We start from the raw sequence: 16,936 nt of genomic DNA, 5'->3' as shown, positions 1-16,936 counted from the left end.
AAGGGGGGCGACCTGCGCGCATGCGCACTCCGGCCCTTCCCACGCAGCCAATAAAAAGCGGGCTTTATTAGAGAGGGCAGCCCCGGTGAGAGCGATTCGGACTGCAGCGGCTGCACACGGGCTCGGCGAGCGTGAGTCCCGCAGAGCGCGGAGTGAACTCGTCATCCGGCCGCCGGCAACGGGACTTTTGCTGCGGGACCACCGGTGCTGCGAGCACGCGAGGTGCAACTTGTTTCGTCTCCCCCCTCTCGGTTCGTCTCGGGAGCGGAGCGACCCCCGAAACTCTTGGCCGCTCGATCCGGCCTCCCGCAGTCGAGTGGCGATTTCTTTCCTGCACTGCGACTTCCTCCTCATCCCGCCCTCGCCGGAGGTCCCGCTCGGGCCGGCTTCACTGCACTGCACACCGTCCCTTCTTCTTCTTCGTCGCCTGTGCGGACTGTGAGAGCCGAAGAAAACTTTGTTTCATAGAGAGCCCCAACTTCCCACGAGGTGAGTACGGCAGTAGGGGCGCTGTTGTGCTGTGGTAGAACTCCCTTCCCCTATCCATGGCATGTCACCTTTTTGAACCCATCCTTTTTAAGATGGGGTTGATGATGTTCACCTGAAAACGTTGCGAACAATATTTTTTATTTGCAGTCAAACAACGAGAGAAAGGTTCGGGCAGTCTATGCAGCAACATCGGTTTTTGTGGTCTTTTTTGCAGTTATCCAAGCGTCGTTTTCACTGATCCAACGTGGACTAAAGTCTGTAGATGCGAAATATTCGTGGGCTTCAAAACGTGTTTAGATAAGTAGTTTACACATTTTATGGTTTTAAATTTAGAGGCAGAGGTTTCAAGGTAACACATTCTACATGTGTGGGCATATTCGGGCCTTTAAACGTGCTTGCCAAATACCATTTTTTAAGTGTTAAAAGCACGTTAGATTGAAACACGCCATTTTTGAAGAACAATGGGAGTTTTGCATAATTGCGTTAGTCCCATTAAAAAAAAATACCGGATTGTTTGTATTTTGATTGTAAGAAAAACTTTTTCAGGCCCAGGCCGTGTTTGAAGTTTTGGTTTTCTTCCAACAGTTTATTATATCGTATCCATGTATAGAAAAAAATTGCCCACTTCAAGTTCCGTGTTAGATCTAACAGTTCCCATGTAAACTGAGCAAATGTGGCAATTGATCTGATGTTGCACAGTGCGGTGCCTTACCTGTATCCAGCCGGCTATATTTCTCGGATTCTAACCAAATAACACACACTTGTGGACTTAAAGGTAAAAATATCGTTTCAGGTATGTTGATTGGAATGCAGCATGGTTGCTAGTTATTATTAGCCTTCTATGTAAAAAAAAAAAAACAAAATCGCAAGATAAGTTGCCTTCGTTTCTTTGAAAAAACAGTATGGCACAAGTCAATTTGAGAGCGAACTTGAAGCTTCTGAAATATCGGGATAAGAACATGACTTTTAATGAGCTAAATGTACACTGGTAGCGTATCAATATCTCATTTAGTTTTTACTCCCACAAAAAGTAACATTAAGAACAACATTGTTTGCAAATGTCTTAGAATAGATTATTTCCTGCAATTATAGATGTAACCATTTTTATAGTAGCCGGCGAATTTTTTTTATTTCGAGGCTAGTATTCTTGGCGACGCCTAGTGGTCTCCAGAATTCTAACAAAATTTGAGAATAACCGCAGTAAAATTTCCCTTTTCCACAAAACAAATGATAACATCAGCAGGTCTATTTTATTTATTTTAAAGGACTGATGAGCAAGGTCCAAGGAAAAACCGTTTCAGTTATTATAAAAGCTATACAACCGGAAACGCCTTAGAAGAATGGATTTCTAAGATAACACCCCCAAAATAATCCCGAAGTGTGACATGTACCCAAAAGAAAATTGCGCGGGTTAAGAATTATTGGCTACCATAGGAATAAGAAAAGTATGACACAGCAGTATGTGTACACGCAATCGAAAAAAAAAAATTGGCCCGGTAACACTTCTTCAAACTTTTTTTTTAATCTGAAATTCTTTTGAATGCATTCAACAATTGCATCCTGTTCTTATATTAGAGGGTCACAGTATACTGCAGCCAACGACACTGCACCCATAACTTTTTCAAAATATTTTTTTCTCTTTCTCTGCCTGCGCATTGTTTGTGCACTCGAGGGATCGAGGCTATCGGCCGGCTTCCGTTCAGTTCCAGCAATCAACTGATGCGATAGCCACTTTAAGGAAAACCTCGACAAAAGGAAAGCAGCACCTGTTCTATGCAGTTGATAACCACAGCTTTCGCAGTGCTTCCAGTCACAAAGCACAGGGGAAAACGTTTATCGGCAGTGTTTCGAGGTTCCATTAAGCTGGCGTACTGCGACTGCTGGACAGTTGTCGTTTGAAACCGGAAATAAACATAATGAGGAGATCATTGTAAGATGAAAGACAAGCTTAAGAAATCAAAATCGTACGCAGTGAGACGTCACTGGTTCAAAGTTCGGCGGGAAACAAAATATTTTTTATCTTTACGTTGTCACAGAGGCAGAGGAAAGCAAACTTTTCCTAACAAATTACGGGTGATTTTTCAGAATTGAGGTTTTTATAGTTTTACGCACTGAAACTATACCTGGGCTATAAGACGCGACGTACTGGGGCGCTGTGAGTATTATTCAGACAACCAAGGGATCTTTAACTTGCGGCGGAAGCTTGTCAGGCGCGCGTTCTAGTATTTCGCCCCCATCACAAAAACGGCAGCCGTTGCCAGTATCGAGTCCGCGTCCTGGGCTCAGCAGCACCACGACATAACCACTAAACTGCCGCAGTCCGTGATTTCATCTGACGTACGCACATCCGAAGAGACATTACGTGGTTGAATTTACAGCATATTAGTCGGGCTCATTGTTGGAGAGTTCTGATACCTCATACGTTATTAACACACAGACTACTTTTGTGGCACTCCGACCACAAATCGATTCTGTCCAGGTAATTTTCTTGTAAAGCGGCCATGAAGACAAAATACGAGATTGGTTCATTGGAAATACTGTTCTGTCCGGATAACAGGGATACAAATTCCGTTGCAAGCTTCAAACAAATAATGTTGATATTAAGGAAAACATATGAATCAGTGACGACTTCCCAGCCACGTTTCGGCGGTTTTTTTTATAAAATCTTGTGCTTTTGGTGGCCGCCAACCCATAAGCCACCGTGGAGAAACACCACTGGGAGGTTGTAGCGGGCTCTCTAGTTTTCCGTTTGATCGTATCGCTACGATACCAACTTGTAGTTACAGACTAAAAACTCTGTTTTAGTGGTGGCCCATATTGCGTCACTCCCATAGCCTTATTAAATCACAGCAGCTTAAAATTTGAAAACTTCCAAGCGTTTCTTCGCTTAAAAAACGTCTTGCGGGGATAGAATGAAGCTGTGTGAGTTTAGAACTGAACAATGCTATATTTTGCCTTCATGGACTTCTAACTTAGCTACCACGCGATTATTTGTGGGGTTTAACGCGCCGACGCAACGCAGACAACTAGGTGCACCGTAGTGGAAAGCTCCAGATTAAGTTTGACCACCAGGGGATCTTTAACGTGCACCGAAATCTCGAACACAAGTGCGTTTTCGCTTTTTGCCACCACCAGAAAAGCGGCCGCCGCGACCGGGAATCGAACCCGCGTCCTTGGGCTAGCAACCAAACGTAGCAAACAAAACGTTCGCATAGTCGATCCCTGTTAGGCGCATATATTTTTGTATCGTGCTCTTTACGGTCCGAGCATACAATATAACAATCATCCGCGAAGGAACTTACACAGTACCAACTTCGGATCATTTTCTTTAGTTTCAGCCGGTTCCGACTTTGCTGCGTAACTTAGTAGCCGTCTCGTATACAATGCAGCTAACGTCCAACCGACGTCGAGGCTTTAACGAACCGTAATGTTTTTCCAGTGCCAACAGAGATGCGTAAGGGACATAAATGCGTAAAAAAATAAAAATGTCCCGGAGAAGCGAAGAAGGGCAATCCAGAAAACAGTAAAGCGGTTGTCCCAACCACGAAGTCCGCTACAGTACTTGGCTGCAGTAAAACGACCGAAATGGCTGGAATTACCTCTCGTCCAGCCGACGGTTCCAAGGCAACGTGCCTAAAATACCGACTAGGGGAACGAAGCCGCGGAGGATAACAATGTATGCCCCGAACGTGGGCACAAAAGACTGGCCGCACGCATCGACATGCCCGCCGATTACTTCTTTATTCCCCGGCCGGTCGGTCCAGCGGGGGCCTCACGCAGCGACTGTTTTGCGGGCCAAACTCGTTTCTGTTCCCAGGACGTCTCCGTGCTTCCAGGGGCAACGTCGGCGACGTGGGGACATTCCCTAGAACACACAGCGCCGCTGGCATAGTGCGAGGCTACGCCGTGAAGAAACTAGAAGAAGGGAAGCAAAGTTCATTCACTTGTTCTTGGTGTTCAGTGGTGGAACTGCCTGCTCGAACTGATGCTGATTAGGTGGAATGCCGCCGGTACTGGCGAGATGCTTTGGCGAGGAACGCAAGTTCGGTTCCTGTCAGTGACCGTTTCATTTCTGACGCAAGTAAGTTCGAAAAAAGTTCGTGCACGAATTTAAATAAATACCAAATAACAATTCATCTGCGCTAAAGTCAAGACGGCGGAACAGAGCATTATTTCATTTGAGACAACTAGCCTCTGATCAAACCAGCCTCCACTTGGTAACTAGCCTCAGATCAAGTTCCGGAGGACTATTTCATTCACACAAAACAAAATAATATGGTAAACACTTTCACATTTCGCGCTACACGACGTGAGCACGGACGCATTCAGCTCGTTTTACCTGGCTCGGATTTTTCCGACGAACTTCATCCAGCGGAAACAGGCGGCGGGATTTTTCCCCCTCAAAATTCCACATATTCTAGTTCAGTCTTCTTCGAATGAAATAATACTTTGATAAATGTGTCTAGCATAGCTGAACAAAAACCTACCCGACCGTTGTGGGCGCTCCACCGCGCCCCGGAGGCTGCTGCCGCGAGGCGAAGTTCGCACCATGTAGAAAGGGTTTTACGCGAAATTCAAAAAAAAAAAAAAAAAAAAAAAACCCAAAGCCCCTTTTCTAAGAGAAAGACGGTTACAACGCTAAGCTTTCTCCCAAACAATCTCAGTCAAAGTCAAAGTCCAAAATCCAGACTGATTCGACTGTGTCGAAATGGCGAAATCGGATAGACGTCGGCTTCATAATGCAAGGGACCCGTTCGATTTAGACCACGCGAAGCGTCTTTTTCTTGGGGCGCTTGATGTGCCTTCGCTTATCATCATCACCATCATTTTGGGATACCCATCGTGTAAAGTTGGCTTTCCTGCAGTTCGTTATGGTGACGGGACGGTCGCCACCAGGGGGCATAGAAAGATTTGCTTTAAAAACAGAATTACTAGCGGGGATCTTCGATTATCACTTGACGATGGACTTCCGTAGAAGGAGGCAGGAATTCGTCCTTCGCATATATTCCTATCTGTGGGGAATCCTCGGACCACCCCCGGACTCTCCGCTGTGGGCCAGAGACTGAAACGAACAGCCTCAGCGTGTTTCAAATGGTACGATGAAATGGAATTAAAGGCGCCGCTACAATTACGCAGTCATGTTTTAGGAGCGAAGCACCTTAGTGGCTCGGGATGTCGGCGTCTCATGTCGTCACGTTGCTAAAACACTCCGGGCCCCTCGTTTTCCGACACTAGCTAAAACACTGTAGTGCCCACAAAGGGTATAAGTGTCTGCGCGGCCCCGCTCCTATCGCCTCTTTTTCGCTTGCCCACTCTTTCGTCCCATCACACCTCTTCCCCTGTGTCGAGTAGGAATCCGGGCTCTAAGACTAAATAACCTCTCGGCCTTTTCGTTCCCTTTCTCCTCCTCCTCGCGCTACAACGCTTCGTGCTTCAAAAACACGAGAATTTCGCAGCAAAGCTGTATACCTCTACCCCCAATGGTTTCATCTCCGTGGGCAAAAACGCCAAGGTGCCAAGGCCTAAGACGCCGAGCGCTCAGCATCGAAACCGCATGATGGATGATAAGGCGCGAGTAAACAATGGGACACCCCCCCACCCCGCCCATGTGTTCCTGGTAAAGATTATGTTTGAAGATTTTCTTTAAAGGTTACGCAGGATCTAGTGACTCCCACCGGCGCTGCGCTTCTCCGGCGCCCAATCAGTGCTCGCCGTGTGGCAAGAAAGAGACCTACAATCTTTGAATACACTAATAGGTACACTGCATGCTTCGCTCATCCTCAGATTTCACTTTAGTGAAGATGGCTTTGTTTTTTATGGGCTAATCATATTAGGGGATCCGGCTGTCGGGGTGTCATGTAGTCAGGATACTAAAACACCGGGATACTCGTTTTCCAACGCCTCGCGCTAGAACGTAGCGCGTACTAAAAGAACACACCGGGACACTTGTTTTCCAACGCTTCGCGCTAGAACGCATGCTGCGGCATGTGACACGAAAACAATTTACGGCCAGTCTGTCCCTCATTTAACTGCTTAATTCCGGTTCAACGCAAGAGAGGGCGCCACCACCTCGCGCAATTGCTCCTCCCACCAGCGCTTCTCCGGAGCCCAATCAGTGGGCGCCGCGGGGCAAAAGAGAGACATCTTTGAATACACAAATCCACTACATGGTTTCACGTTGGTGTAGTGGGCCGGTTTTTAAGGGGCGAAGCACCTTAGGGGCTCGGGATGTCGGCGTCTCATGCAGTCACGGTACTGAAAGACGGGGACACTAGTTTTCCAACGCCTCGCGCTAGAACGTGACGCGTTTTAAAAGAACGCACTGGGATACTCATTTTCCAATGCCTCATGTTAGAACGCTTCATCTCCGTGGGCAAAACCCCGTACTAAAAGAACACACCGGAACACTCGCTTTCCAGCGCCTCGCGCTGAAATTTGTCGTCTCCATGGGCAAAAACACGTACTAAACGAACACACCGGGACGCTCGTTTTCCAACGGCTTGCGCTACAATGCTTCGTGCTTCAAAGACACGAGAGTTTTACAGCAAATCTGTAGGCCTCCAATGGTAGCCCTCCAATGGTTTTATCTCCGTGCGCAAAAACGACAAGCCGCCAAGTCCTATAGACGCCGAGCGCTCAGCATAGAAACCGCATTATGGATGATAAGGCGCCTGTGAGTAATGCGACCCCCCCCCCCCCCGTCACCCCGCCACCACCATGCGTTCCTGGTAAAGACTACGCAGAATATTTTTTAAGGCTACAAAGTATCTAGTGACTCCCACCGGTGCTTCTCCGGTGTCCAAAATAATCTTTGAATATACTACTGCATGCTTCCCCCTCCTCAGGTTTCACGTTAGTGAAGATGGCCCAGTTTTTTATGGGAGAATCCCCTTAGGGGCTCGGGCAGTCAGTGTCTCATGTAGTCACGGTACTAAAACACCGAGATCCTCGTTTTCGAAAGCCTCGCGCTAGAACACTTGCTGCGGAGTGTGACAAGAAGACATCTGACGGCCAGTCTGCCTCTAAATTAATCGCTTAATTCAGGTTCAACCCAAAAGAGGGCGCCACCGCCTTAGCAAGCACTCGGTTGCTCCTCCCACTGGCGCTCCTCCGGCGCCCAATTAGCGCGCGCCGTGTGGCGAAAGAGAGACTTACAATCTTTGAATACACTTGTACACTGCATGCTTCTCTCTTCCTCGGGTTTTACGTTTGAAGGGATGGCCCGTTTTTTTAGAGGCGAAGCAGCTTAGGAGCCCGGAATGTCTGCGTCTCATGTAGTCGCGGTACTAAAACACCGAGACACTCGTTTTCCAACGCCTCACACTAGAATGCTTCGTGCTTCAAAGACACGAGAATATTACAGCAAAGCTGTAGACCTCTACCCCCCAATGGTTCCATCTGCGTGCGCAAAAACGACAAGGCGGCAAGGCCAAAGACGCCGACCGCTCAGAATCGAAACCGCATTATACACTTTATTATTGAAACCGTGTCATACATTAAAACCACATCATCAAAACCGCATTATACACATATACACTGCATGCTCTGCCCCTCCTCAGGTTCCACGTTAGTGGAGATGGCCCGTTTTTGGCGGTTTATTTCGTGGGTAACTTCCACTCGCAGTAAAAAAGTACCTTTGACGTCATAAGGTGCCGGCGAGAAGTATTTGGTGAACCGCCCCTGCTTAATTTATTTTTTGTGGTACCTAGCTTATGTTTCTCGAATTTTGTGTTCAAGTTAGCACCATTATTTTTGAGACAAATAATTCCTTTGAATGAACTGAACTTTTATTTCGACCTCACGGCCCTCTTACCAAACATCCCCGTGATGCACCTCGTAGTTCGGATATTGATGCGTGGCTTTGACAACAGATTTGCGATCAAATGCTTTGACAAGGTGTTTGCGAAGAGTAAGTAATAGAGTGCATTTTTCAAGAAAGTAGCACTGTCTATTAGATTCATAACCCTGGCGATTTTTCTACGTGCACATAAGCTACGGGAGTTTTATCAAGCGACCTCGATAAAGAATAAAGACCTTGGAATCGAACTGGCCCATCGATGGCCAGCAGGACTAAGCACTGTGTGTCAGATGCTTTTAAAGCTTTTAAAGCACTGCTGTTCATTTTTTTCTTCTGGCCGTCCCCCCGCCTCCCAGCGTAATGCTGTAAAGGGCTGCGGAAATAAATAAATAAATAAATAAATAAATAAATAAATAAATAAATAAATAAATAAATAGGCCAAAGCACACTCACACAGTTTTGCTTTCGTCTTGCCCAAAACACTCTACGTGCTTCTTAATGTACCAGTGACACTATGCCTAGATACTAACATGTCGGGATAGCGCTGAAGTGTTTCCTCTCAACTTGAATACACCACGAAAGCGGGGCACTATAATAAAAATACACACCCTAGCGAATGGTGACTATACAACAGTGCTAACGCAAGGCGAAAGAAAAAGTATGAAGGCCGAAAATATAAAAAAGAAAAAAAGGTGACGGAGGGAAGTTGCAGGTAGAAATTAATATGCGGTCGGGAAACTGAGGTGCGGAAAAGGAAGAGGTTAGGCAAATGCGGGCAGGAGGTGTCAGCGGCGGAGAAGGTGGGGAGTAGAAATTAAAGGCCTGGTCCGTGTTGTGCACTCGCGGCTGGGACAAACGCGTGACACCATGCACAGAAAAGACATATTGGTTTTTTTAACCAAGGACACAGCACTAACCATATATATATATATATATATATATATATATATATATATATATATATATATATATATATATATATATATATATATATTCACACAGAGCGCGAAAAAATAAGGTTAGTAGAGACAGAGACACACGAGAAAGACATAGACAATAGAAATAAGTTTACTGACGTTTCCGGAAGAGGACTTCCTTTCTTCAGAGTACAGAATAAGTTCGTTTCAGAGTTATATATATATACAGAAAATGTAGCAAAGGCGAGGGCAAGGTAAGAGAAGGGAGAGTTTGTACAATTGGATCATGGTTGGTGGGTAGCAAAAGAATGAAGAGAGAGCGGGAAAAAAAAAGGATAATAAGAACACATAGTCACGCGGTACGAACATATGAAAGAAAGAGAGAAGAACCAAACAGAAAAAAATTAACAAGGTAATTCCCCCTCCCCCGTGGCAACAGGGGTAAAAGAGGGGTCAAAACAAGATATGCCCATGCACATGTTTGACAAGGGCAAAAAAAATTAGTCATCGGGAAGTCCTCTTCCTGACACGTCAGTAAACTTATTTCTGTTTTCTATATCTTTCTCGTGTGTCTCTGTTTCTACTAACCTTATATATGTGTATATATATATATATATATATATATATATATATATATATATATATATATATATATATATATATATATATATATATATATAATCTTTTTACGGAATAGCGAGTCCAGGCGTTCGCTCCATGGCGGCAGCGCAACCGGGCCGCTAGCGGCATCGTATTACCAAAACAGCCGATAAACGGGAGATTGTTTTTACCCTCGAACGGTAACCCGGGGAACGAAAACAAAAGCGTGCACGACGAGAAGCGATGGGGAAAAAGAGGCACATGGAATTAATAGCAGGCGAACCTGGTGCACGGCTAGGACATAAGATATTAAAGTCTTCTATCAAAAGGAGACCGTGACCAGCAACAGGCGGTGCGATGGCTCAGGTGTATTTTTTCGAGGGCGTGTAAACACTATACAACGTACAAAGTCACAAATATATATATATATATATATATATATATATATATATATATATATATATATATATATATATATATATATATATATATATATATATATATATATATATATATATATATATATATATATATATATATATATCATACAATAATCTACTGACGGCTATCACTGCGAAAGTAAACAATGCGCTATAGAATGCACCAGCTTGTCAACCAGCTTCTCGCCATAGGGTGGACAAGCTGGTTGAACACTGCTTGAACCAAATATTCACTCTCAAAATACACAGGTAAAATCTGTCCAGCCTGGTTAACACAGTGAGCAGTGACAAAACGCGTTCTGATAAGCGTTTGGGGCACAGAATTACAAACCGCAAAGTACGCTGCTGCACTTAAAGTGAGCGCTCTCAAGTATACCGGGATTTTTTAATAAGTACCGTCCGCCCTCAAGAAAAAAGTTTTAATGACATTGAGGAACAGCCCGAAGAAAAAATGCAGTCAAGAATCCTAAAGACATTCCCTAGAGACATTTTCCTCCAGTTGTAAAATTCGAAGCACGAAGAAAATCTCGTACTTCTAAGATGATGTACGCTCCTGTCGAACGGCACTTAGGCAATTAGTAAATTAGGCAACCGCTATCGCCGCAAGGTATTCAAATCTCCATCTGCGTTGACTGCAGACAAGAGATTGTTACGCCTGCGGCGTTAGGCACAGCTCTTCCCTCGAAGGCCTAGACACAAAAAGCAAGAAAATACCCCGAGAGGGCGACTGAAAAACGTCGATTTCCGAAAAAAGAAGAAAATGACAAACAACAGCAATTATGTCGAAAGAGTGCTCTATGTACAAGAGCTCCTTGACCTCGTGCATGAGGTCACACCTGATGGAATGAAGTGAAACGCAGCACACGTTGCAAAAAGTTTAGTACAGTGTTGTAATCTACAACAGAAATAAAAGACAAAGTAAGTGTTAACGACAACGTGAATAGGATAGCTACCTCGTTTTAAAAGATGTGGTTGGAGATAATTACATCGGGATGTGACCATTAAACCACTACACTTCATTTTCCGCGGTGTTTCGATTCACCACTAGGTTTCTCAAATGCAATGGATCTTATCGTCATGCAAGGATCTGAGAAGAAGAAACGCAGGTTTTGTTTGATAAGCATTGTCATGCGCGCAGCCTCTTCCATTTTGAATAAGTCAGCGAGAAGGAGTGAGAGTCGGAGTGAGAGTTAGAGTGAGATGAACAGGACGATTTAGCTCTCCTTCCGAGAAACGCATTTTCAAAACCGCTCGCCAGTCATCCGTAAGGTCTTTCCGAAACTGGAAGAATACACGCGAGATATCTCGCCAGGGAGAACGACGTCAGTTTCGGTATATGACGTCCTCCAGAGGGGACTGGAAGGTAACTCTGCTTCGAAATTCTGCAAACAAAGCTGACCGTCAGATCACGCCATTTGGGCATTCCGAGACAAAATGTCTGACGTCACCCAGTTCACCAGAACCACCGCACGTCGAGCACAGCGGCAGTGAGGCAAGGTTTAGCTTATAAAGCTGCGCATTGTTCGGGCCGAATTCTTCCGCATGGGGGACAGTAATGCCGCCTCTGCTCTTTTTATGGCTTTGTCGCGCCAGGCGGGTAATGCGGACGCCACAGGGACCTAAAATTATCAATGGCCTGCCTTATGCGCCGTTCATTTGGCACGACTTCCAGCAAGCGAGTGCAACAACGCGCGTCTTGAGCCGACGTGTCAGCGGGTTTATTTCATAGCCCTCCTATGAGGAAAAATACCCTTTGGAAGAGCACATAAAGGCCGTTTTTATAGAGAATTATATGCTGTTATTTCACGGTTTTTTTTTTTTTTTGCAGTAAATGAGCGCCCATTTCCGCATGCCGCTTTTTCGTCCCAGCTTTTTAACCTCACAGTCCTCCCTTCATTATTTCGAGATAGGTGTACGTCCTTCGATATATTCAATCATATACCCGTTTGTCATGATCCTGGCGTCGCTCCTTATCAAGGGTACGGGGGCCATAAGGTGGCCTTAAGCCCATTTCTCTTCTTTCCTTCCGGCTCTGAGTGTTGAGCCGCCGATAGTTTCCTAATCAAACATTTACTGTCACCACCATTGTTTCAGTCGATCACACGTCAGAATTCCTTTATGTGGACTAATAGGTGACACCACATTTATTACAGACTGTGATGTGCATTCGGATCCAGCGAAAAATGTGTCCGTCCTTCCGTACGTCGCGAAATTTCTGCACTCTCGGGCTCACGTGCGCCAGGAAGGCCGAAAAGAGTTCAAAATTATGAAAAATGTTGTTCGGCGGAACAGGCTCCTTGTGAATCTCTCCTATGCTGTTGGTATGTGCGTACCTTAGAAGTAGGAATAGCGAGATTTTAGACTATGTGTCAATTGATCAGCTTCATCATAGTCATCATTTCGATTCGTTTCTATGCAGCCGGGGATGAAGCAGTCCTCCCTAACACAATGTTGCTTGATAATTTATCTTATCTTTATCTTAAGCCTGGTTATGTTCACTGCAGGACGAAGCCTCTCCCAAATATCTGCAGCAACGCCTATCGAGTGGCTGAACGCCGATAGTGTGGTTGTATAATCATTGGGAAGTTTTTAGCTGAATCAAATAAATAGCTGAATAATTAGCTTAATAATTAGCTGAATCAAAATCACGCTCATAGGAATAAACATCGGCTATGCCGCTCTTCCCTAACATGAGGAGGGATGAAGAAAAATTATTTCGCAAATGCCGTAACGTCTCCAGCATCAAAAATACCGAAATTCATGTTTTGTTTCCTAACCCCGTTCTTTACAATAGGAATGAGCCGAACTTTTGTTTTTAGATATTTCTACTGAAGGAAGTCTTCTGCAACGCTCTTGCTGCTCTCAATTTTTAAAACTCTTAGGAACGATTCTTGCTTGTTTTCCCAGATTGAATTATACCGGGTGACGTGTTTCAAAGGCGACACCTTCGTAAAGTTTCGTGAGTTTTATAGCTGAAGGCGACGTGACAAAGTATTACTGACACAAGCGTAATGCTTCAGTGTGCGGGTGCTCTGTACACTATACGCTATTTCAGGAAGTAAAAGCAGCGCCTTAACGCTCAGGCGAAAAGTAGCAACAACGATAATGGCGAAGCTATTCTTCTGTGACGTAGAAAGCTGATAATCAGAGAATGTAATCGTGCTTTGCGTTACGGGCCTCCGACCAGGGGTCATATCCGACCACTGAATAAAGTAGCCGTGACCACTGGTGTTCTGGCGAGCTGGCTAAAAAAAGCCGATCCCGCTTTACTTCGACGCGTATCACGTACAATACGCGGCAAATGAAACGCAAACCCGAAAATATTAATCAGAACACGCATAATTGAAAAAATACTGTTCATTGAGGTCTAATAGTGGCGCGCTATTGGTATATTCGGAAAGCCACAATTCCGGTGTTTGTTTTTGTAACCGAGCCACGCGTCATTTTGACTTGCGTGGAAAGAAATCGTGCTATTTGCGTGCTCTGATTGATATTTTCGTGTTCGCGTTTCATTTGCAGCGTATTGTTCAACAAACTAAACACGTCTGTGGGCTCTTGACGTTTACCTGTATTCACTGCTTGACTGGCCGCGGTTGGACACGTGAATTCATCATATGTGATCCGCCAGCCAGCCATCTGCGATGAACTACACGGACACTTACAGGAACTTCCCATCGCAGACCCACCAAGCCATTAGGTTTCCCCTAACAGAGGCACTTATACGTAGCCGCAAGAAAGGAATCAAACTCCTAATGGCAGAGGTGGGTGCGTACGTTCAATCCCGGGCGTAGCCTCTGAAGGCGAGGCTGGAGGTTCGAAAGTGAAAACAGCCCTCCAAGCAGCTTTTGATGTCAAACGCCCTACCTTCGAATGGTCAATCGACACCGCTTAACACGTAGTTTTGGCTATGGCTGTGCGCTCAATAATGGCACTGCCAAGATCAATAGCACTTACCGAGAGTGAGTTTTAGTTTTATATAAAGCAAGAATATCCACGGGCTTATTTCGGCAGCCTAAATGCGGTCCGTTGACCGCATCGCGAGAACACCTGCTCGATGGCTTAATAACTGGAAAGAATAAAATTGGCGCTAAAGAGACGAAGATGAAGCAGAAACAAAGAACACATACAAGCGCCTACTTCGCCTTCGTCTCTTTAGCGCTTGTTTTATTCTTTCCATTAAGCATGAACCAACTAGCTCAAGAAGTTTTGTTAAGGCTTAATAACCACGTCGTAACGACAGCTGCATGGCCTGACGTTGTAAGATAGAATAAATTATCATTATTATGCAACAAAATTAAGACGATAGCCTTGAAAGCATGCGTAAATCCGGCGTCCTCATCGGCGTTATCGGCGGTGTTGAGGGTGCCGGGGTGCTTGCGGTGGTGCCAAAAATCTGCTTGGCTGAGACGCCGAGACACCCAACAACGATGGGCTTGTAGCCCATTGGCTACAAGCACGGGTACGCGCCGGTCCAATGTTAGGCCTAACATTGCCCTTTGAGGTCTAAAATCGTGAACCGGTACCCGACGCTCCGGGTACAATGAGTTCGCCGTTACGTAACCGAACCCCTCGAGTCGACTCAAGGGGGTGGTCAGTGACGATGACAGCTTCCGTAGAAGGTTACGGCCGATTCACCAGTTCACAATGGCTGTAGTGTCAACATACCCACCGGAAATTCACACATACCCAATCGGGGTACTGGCCAGGATCCACGACAGCTGCTGTCAAAAGCTCATGACCGATTCATATCGACGTATTCATACGGTGAAACAAACGTATGAGGCTGTCGCCTATGACACACGTAAGCAGTCTGAAGTGTCTCTCTAAATTTTGAAGTCAAGCTTTCTATGCCTCATTTATGGCGTCAATGTCTGAGCAAAACGCACTGCAGGAAAGCCAACACACACAATGGGTTTCACAAAATGATGTTGTTGATGATGATAACAAAAGCATTTTATGCCCCGCTGATGGCTTCTTTCGCCTCACTAGTGCCGCCCATCGTTGCCCCTAAGCACACTGCTGGAAAGCCAACTTACACAATGGGTTTTTACAAAAGCGCATCGAGCGCGTCAAGAAAAATGCTCCCGTGGTCGGAAATTCGGAATCGAACCTGCGTCCCTCGCGCTATGAAACCGACATTTGATTTTGAGAAAGGCGATTTGATTTTTTTATAACCATTATGTTTAACGATGCTTATGCTGAGCCCGACTGTAGAATGAAGGATAACCGGGCGGCGTCGTGGCTTTTACACCACCCACTACAAAAGTTCAGCATGGCTTGCCAAGCAATATTCATGTTCCGCACAATGCTCATCCCATTTAGATGTGTAAGTATACCGCAGCATCATTCACGAAACACCAACAGGACACCATGGCGTAATTCGAACGTTGTGTTGATTTCAAAAGATTGAACCGAAGACAATCCCCAGCTCCACCCACGATTAGTCTTCACTCCGGAAGAGTCGAGGGGAAAGAACGTACAAAATTTTGCTTTCTCCTTTTCCGTAATTTTTTTCCTCCCCTCAACGACGAGTCCACGCAAGCTAACACGGCTCTCGTCGAATTTCTCGTGGAGTGGTCCTTTTTAATTTTTATTCTAACGTTTGCGAAGAAAATGAATGCGACCTGAAGAAAATGAAAAATTTCGCTTTTCCGAATTGTACAGAATAGCTGAAAATATTCCTTGTTTTTCTTCAGTACGAGTGCGAAACCCGCGGGGGTTATTTGTTCCCGACGAGAAATGAATAAAAACGTTGTCGCTGGGGTACCCTTACACCCAAACCCGAATTCGTACACTACCTGTCAGGCGTACTGCTCGAGTTCAGATCGATAAGAACGAATATAACCACACCCACATTCATTTTCTACAAGGATGTGCTTGTTCCGTTCAAGTCAGTGTGGTCGCCCTTCGGTAACGTTTGGAAATTTTCATTCATTCAAACTTTTATAAAAAATAATAGATTGCTCCACTTGGAAGGGAAAATATCGTAAAAGAAGTCAAACTTTTCGGGTGCACGAAAACTCGGTTTGCTACGTCTCCTTGTCTCGAAGCAAATTTTGCGAGAATAAATTCCGCAATCCTCGGTGATGCACTGCAGCTTGGAATACAAAACTGTGTTAACAGTTCTTAATCGTTTGTTGTCATACATTTCAACCTTCTCTAAGTTTGCTCCGAATTACCGCGATTTGGGTTGTGTTATGAAAAGGAGGATACCGCGCAGCAGAGCTCTTTATTCCATGTAGGACTGGACGCTAAAAATGCCGACTGGAAAATTGCTGATAATTTTTGTTGACAAAACCGTCGGTGCACTGAATTTTATAACCGATAAACTGAAAATACAAATGCTTTTTGACACTCCTTTTGAGCGATGAAATTTTTTAAACCGGGGAGGTAACCTGCAACACGTTCCGTTCAGATTGATTCTCCCGGGGAGGACCCGTTTCAATTTTTTATAATACGAATAATCATAAAACCTAATTCCCGTTCCATAAACAGAGATACAGAAAAAGAAACCCAGGGAAAAAGCTGTCATAGACAGCTTGTCGAGGCCGCAGCTCCCATTTCGCAAAACCGCAGCATTGCGACAAAAAAAAAAAAACAAAAAAAACACGCAGTTTTAAATGAAACCGGTAAATTTAACAATAAAAAGCTAACAATAAGACATTTTTTTTTCGATGCACGCAATACCCCTT

General features: G+C 45.0%; 2 protein-coding genes across 3 annotated transcripts in view; one reads left to right on the top strand and one right to left on the bottom strand.

Annotated features, from left to right (window-relative positions):
* LOC144153865 (prolyl 4-hydroxylase subunit alpha-2-like) overlaps positions 1-16,936 on the bottom strand; it is a 302,578-nt gene that overhangs the window by 86,477 nt on the left and 199,165 nt on the right. The window lies entirely within an intron of this gene.
* Positions 356-16,936, top strand: part of Dh44 (corticotropin-releasing diuretic hormone 44) — a 168,850-nt gene continuing 152,269 nt past the window's right edge. The window contains exon 1 of the mRNA XM_077685597.1: positions 356-489. The gene's annotated coding sequence lies outside the window, so the exon portion shown is untranslated. The remainder of the gene's footprint in view (positions 490-16,936) is intronic.

The sequence above is a fragment of the Haemaphysalis longicornis genome, unplaced genomic scaffold (genome assembly GCF_048455015.1).
Source record: "Haemaphysalis longicornis isolate Haplotype H1 unplaced genomic scaffold, Haemaphysalis longicornis Haplotype H1 scaffold_9, whole genome shotgun sequence".
Taxonomy (NCBI): Eukaryota; Metazoa; Arthropoda; class Arachnida; order Ixodida; family Ixodidae; genus Haemaphysalis; species Haemaphysalis longicornis.
The sequence above is the reverse complement of the archived record's forward strand: the minus strand, read 5'-3'. Positions and strand labels throughout refer to the sequence as shown.